The following is a 6000-nucleotide window of genomic DNA, read 5'->3' on the forward strand; positions in this document are numbered from 1 at the left end:
TTGGGGTGATCCTGGATGGAAATCTAAAACTCAAACAGCAGATATCAGCTGTCGTCAAGTCTTCCTTCTTCCATCTAAGAAATATAGCGAAAATCAAACACCTTATCCCAGCTGAAGACCTACCTGCCCTGGTTCATGCATTTGTATCCTCCCGCCTAGACTACTGCAATGCCCTGTTCATCGGATCTACAGAAAAGGTTCTGCGCCCCTTACAGCTAGTACAGAATGCTGCAGCCAGACTCCTAGCCAATGCTCCCCGCAGCTCACACATCACCCTAGTACTGCAAACTCTTCACTGGTTGCCAGTAAAATGGAGAATCAATTTTAAGATCTGCCTGCTGACATTCAAGGCTCTACACCACATGGGACCCAAATACATAGCGGATCTATTGGAACTTTATGCCCCTCCACGCACCCTCCGCTCTGCCAACAAGATGAAGCTGATTATTCCCAGGATACACTTAACATTTGGTGCTCGGGCCTTTTCCTACGCAGCCCCTAGTCTATGGAACTCACTTCCACAATCAGTACGAGAGGCTCCCTCTCTGGACAGCTTTAAAAAAAGGCTAAAAACTCATCTCTTTTCCCTAGCCTTTGAGACTGCATAATGCAGGGTCACAGCGCTTTGAGTCCCCAGGGAGAAAAGCGCTATATAAATATTATTGTTATTGTTATGATCACTACCTTGCCGCGGTGAAGGGGCTGCGTATCACAATGAAGCAATGACCGCCAGCTATATGAGTGTCTCGGGGGGGGGGGGGGGGGGGGGGACACCAAAGATAATAAGGTCGTTGCTTCATTGTGGACAGACCAAATTTGATCAGCTGGACAGTCACTGTTGTTCTATCATTGAGCTACCACAGCCCGGCGACCATATGGGCTTGAAAACCACCACGGCCTGCACTCTGGCCATAGTGCACACCAGTCCAGCACAGCCGTCACTACGCAAACAGCTGTTTGTGGTGCGTTACACAGTGAGTTTGGTGTGTCAGTGTGTACTCTAATTACACTCCCTGACTGATGTATACACATGCAAGATGTTTTAAAGCACTTTAGGCCTGCAATTTCTGCCCTTAAAACGCTGCTTTGCGTCAAATCCAGATTTTTCCTCTGGACTTTTGGCGTCTATCCCACTCAGCCATGCCCCTCTCCAGGTGTTAAACCCCTTGATACATTTTTTTCCATCACTTCTCTGGCCAGCATAAGTGTTTCTAGTTTTCAGAGTTCGCCTCCCCATTGAAGTCTATTGCGGTTCGCGAAAGTTTGCGTGAACCGAAAATCGGAGGTTTGGGCCATCTCTACCCACTAGAACGATTTTTTTGAGCGTTTAGGGAGGTTTTCAAAACTCTAGCGATTTCCCTAAACGGTCAGCTAATGTTAACCTCCCTGGCGTTCTGATTTATGGTATGGTGGCGCACGGCAGCGGGAGGGTTTTTTGAAAGCTTTTTTTTTTTTTTTTTTTACATGTAGAATGCCTAGCGCTAGCTACATGATTCTCCCCCTCCCTGCCGAATCCCTCCCACCCCTCTGATCGCCGCCGGCGCAAATACCGAACATGAAATCCCGTTCTGAACGGGATTTCCTGAATGGGCTTCCCCCATCGCCATGGCGACGATCGCGATGACGTCATTGACGTCGTGACATCAGGGGAAGTCCCGATCCACCCCATAGCGCAGCCAGGCGGTGATTGGCTAGGCTGCGCAAGGGGTCTGAGGGGTGGGGGCCTTTTTCGCGACGAGTAGCGGCGGATCGGCGGCAATTGCAACAAACAAGCAGCTAGCAAAGTGCTAGCTGCGTGTTTGAAAAAAAATGTGCAAATCGTCCCACCAGGGCCTGAGCAGTGCACTGCGGCATTACTGGACGAGTTGAGCTCGTCTGTAACGCCCAGGAGGTTAATGGATGGGCCAAATTCCACTGGAGCGATTGCAATTACCAAAATTACAAACGCAGGACATGCAACATTCTTGAGCATTAGCATTTCTGCAATGTAAAGTATATAAACGCTGGAGTAATCGCTCATGAATCGCTATACAGAGCGATTTGCTAGCGTTTTTTTTTTTGCTGCACGCTGTAAAAAAAAAAATTAATTGAAAGGAGCAATCAGATGTAAAACCGCTAATTGCAAATCGCTACACAATCGCTGGCAAAAACCTTACACTTTTCAAAATCGCTACCAAAACCACCAGAAAACGCTAATGAAATCGCTTACAAAACACTTATTGAAAAGGCTAGCGATTAGCGATAGCGCTTTGTAGAGGGTTCCAGGCCTCAGACCTAAATTGCAAACTGTGTCCTCCCTTCCTTGCTCACTAAGCTGGAGCCATTGCAATCTCTAGTCATGTGATGTTGGTAACAGGATTAGTATATTAGTTTAGGCAGAGCTAGCAAGCAGCGTTTATAGGAAACCAGAAGAGAGAAGTATATGGAGGTTGCCATATTATTTCCTTTTAAATCATACCTGTTGTCTAGCTGCCCTACAGATCTATTTGGCTGCAGTAGTATTTGAATCACACCAGAAATATCAGAAACACCTGATCTTCTGCATGTTGTTCAGGGTCTATGGCTAAAAGTATTAGAGGCAGAGGATCAACAGGATAGCCAGGCAACTGGTATTGCTTTAAAGGAAATACATGATTTGGCAGCCTCCATATACTGTACCTTTCCCTTAGGTTCCCTTTAAAGGACTACTGTAGGGGGTCGGGGGAAAATGAGTTGAACTTACCCAGGGCTTCTAATGGTCCCACGCAGACATCCTGTGCCCTCGCAGCCACTCACCGATGCTCCGGGCCCAGCCTCCGATTCACTTCTGGAATTTCCGACTTTAAAGTCGGAAAACCACTGTGCCAGTGCAGCTGCGCCCTCCTTCCCGCTGACATCACCACTGTACTGCGCAGGCCCAGTATGGTCTGTGCCTGCGCAGTATGCTCCTGGTGACGTTAGCAGGAGCCAGGACGGCTGTGTGCAGGCACAGTGGATTTCTGACTTTAAAGTCGGAAATTCCAGAAGTGAACCGAAAATACATAAAAAGTTGGACAACGGTTCTTGACCCTACTGATTACTTGGCTAGGGGTGGTGATAATTGTTTATGAATAAATGGGAAAGCCGCTGGTAATATGGAAGTTTTTCAGATTTTTTTACTTGAGTTTTAAGACATTTATGGAGAAATCTGTTAAAATGTTAAAGTAACTCACAGGTCATTCACATTTATTGTGCATTGAGCACATGGGACAATATAAGATAGCAATACAATGTTTTCAAAGCTCTGCTTTATTTCAGAGGATTTGGACACAGATTTAACTCCTTCTTAACCTTGATGTCTCTAGAAGTACCATAATAGAAATCAATAAACCCTCCATAAACAATAAGGACATCGTGGATTGTCCCAGATGCTACACAAATCAGAGGCAGGTGCCAGCAGTACGGGTCCCAACTGAACAATTGCTGCAATTACATTTCAAAATGTTAACCCCTAAGAGCCCACTGTCTCCTTATCTAGCTAGATAATCTCTGATTCAATCTTAATTAGGGATTCATTAGAAATCTAATTAACTTTCTCCTCACAATTTCCTTCTTTGTTGACATTTTTTTTTTTGCCGAAATGATTTTTTAAGACCTGGAAATCATATATAGCAAAATCCTTGTCCAGACAGCAGATTGTGAGCATCATGACTGCATTTCAGGGTACTACCTGTAACTTAAAGAACAAGTGACGCACATGCTAACCTAGAAATAAAAAACACATATGTAAGTAGAACTAGTATTTACCTACTTATATAACAGATGTATTGCACTGTCCACATTATGATTCCTGTGAATTTTATAAAGGAAAAGCAGACAATCCTATTCTAGGCAGTTTCCATCTTGTTTACCTTTGAATGAAGCTAATCCTGACATAATTTCCTCCCGCACTCTTTTTTCTCCTCTTGCTAATTGTGTATTTGTTACCTGCCCTCCTCCCAGAGTCTTCAAACACTACCACTGACGTCTAAACTAGAAAGTGCACTGTCTTATGTTATTAGAAGGAGGGGGAGATAAAGGGAAGAGGAGGAATATATTATAGATAGAGATGGCCCGAACCTCCGATTTTCGGTTCGCAAACCAGGTGCGCGAACTTCCACAAAAGTTCGGTTCGCGCAAACTTTTGCAAACCGCAACAGACTTCAATGCGGAGGCGAACTTTGAAAACTAGAAACACCTATGCTGGCCACAAAAGAGATGGAAAAGATGTTTCAAGGGGTCTAACACCTGGAGGGGGATGGCGGAGTGAGATAAATGGCAAAAGTCCCGGGGAAAAATCCGGATTTGACGCAAAGCAGCATTTTAAGGGCAGAAATCACATTGAATGCTAAATTGCAGGCCTAAAGTGCTTTAAAATATCTTGCATGTGTATAGATCAATCAGGGAGTGTAATTAGAGTACTGCTTCACACTAACACACCAAACTCTCTGTGTAATGCACCACAAACAGCTGTTTGTGTTGTGATGGCTGTGCTGGACTGGTGTGCACCATGACAAGAGTGCAGGTGATGGCGGCTTTCCAACCCATATGATCGCCGAGACACTTATATAGCCAGCGGTCATTGCTTCAATGTGATACGCAAGCCCCTTCACCATGGCAAGGTAATGATCACGAAGCTGAATTGGCACATATACATGCCTTTTGTTTTGTTGTTGCAGCTGCAGTGCAGCAAGAAAAATTAGGCAGGCATGTACATGCACCAGAAAAACTATTATAGCGGCCGCAGCTAGCAGCGGCCTTAAAAATTCAGGAATCCGCCTGGAGTCCTGGACCATGTTGATGGTGACGGAGAAGACAGTCAAGCGGCCTGCGGGCAGAGGTGCTGTGTGGGGAGCATCTTAGTCTTGGGGCAGGCAGTCACACGGCATGCAGGCAGAGATGCTGTGTGTGGGGACGGACTTAGTCTTGGGGCGGGCAGTGGGCCTCCGGGATCCATGCCTCATTCATTTTGATAAAGGTGAGGTACTGAACACTTTTGTGACTTAGGCGACTTCTCTTCTCAGTGACAATGCCTCCAGCTGCGCTGAAGGTTCTTTCTGACAGGACACTTGAGGCAGGGCAAGACAGAACTTGGATGGCAAATTGGGACAGCTCTGGCCACAGGTCAAGCCTGCGCACCCAGTAGCCCAAGGGTTCATCGCTGCTCACAGTGTCTACATCCACACTTAAGGCCAGGTAGACGGCTACATTGTTTTGTGCTGAAATGTTGCCCACATTGCGTTTATTTTGTGCTGACATGTTGCTCATTGCGTTTATTTTGTGCTGAAATGTTGCCCACATTGCGTTTATTTTGTGCTGAAATGTTGCCCACATTGCGTTTATTTTGTGCTGACATGGTGCCCACATTGCATTTATTTTCTTGTGTCTGTGGTAACTGTTGCTGCATTTATTATTTAATGGTCATAGTTGGCTATGTTTGCTGCTTTGCGGTTAAGGTATACTATTGAATAGCACAACACAGTTTCTGCACGGCCATGATGCGAATCCTCGTTTGACCACATCATGGCGAAAACACTGCTTTCTCATGCCTCGCTGTTACATCATTACGTTAGCTCCACCCATAGAATGTCATGCCCCCCCCATTTTTGACCCCCCCCCCCCCCCCCCCCCAGGTTGACCCCACAAAAATCTGGTCACTCTAGCAAAATACCCGTGAAGATATGCAAAAAGCTGGACTGCAATTATAGGAAGCGTTTGATTGTTGCAGTAGCCAATAATGGCTATTTTAAGAGTTCAAATATATAGGCAAAATGGAAAAAAGCCAGCATAATCCTTCTAAAGAGTTTATATAGCAACAAAATGTTGGGCGGAGCTGCGGCGTGACATCTATGCCAGCGGGAGGTTGCCTTTTTTCATCAAGCAGGGAAAGCGGCGGAGACATTGGGGAGACGTCGCTGCAAGCTAAGTGCAGACCCTTAACATCCCATTATACGCTGACATTGAGCTATTACAATTGTGTGGGAGAGAAGGATTATGCTGGGT

This window comes from Hyperolius riggenbachi, chromosome 2 (assembly GCF_040937935.1).
Source record: "Hyperolius riggenbachi isolate aHypRig1 chromosome 2, aHypRig1.pri, whole genome shotgun sequence".
NCBI classification, from domain to species: domain Eukaryota; kingdom Metazoa; phylum Chordata; class Amphibia; order Anura; family Hyperoliidae; genus Hyperolius; species Hyperolius riggenbachi.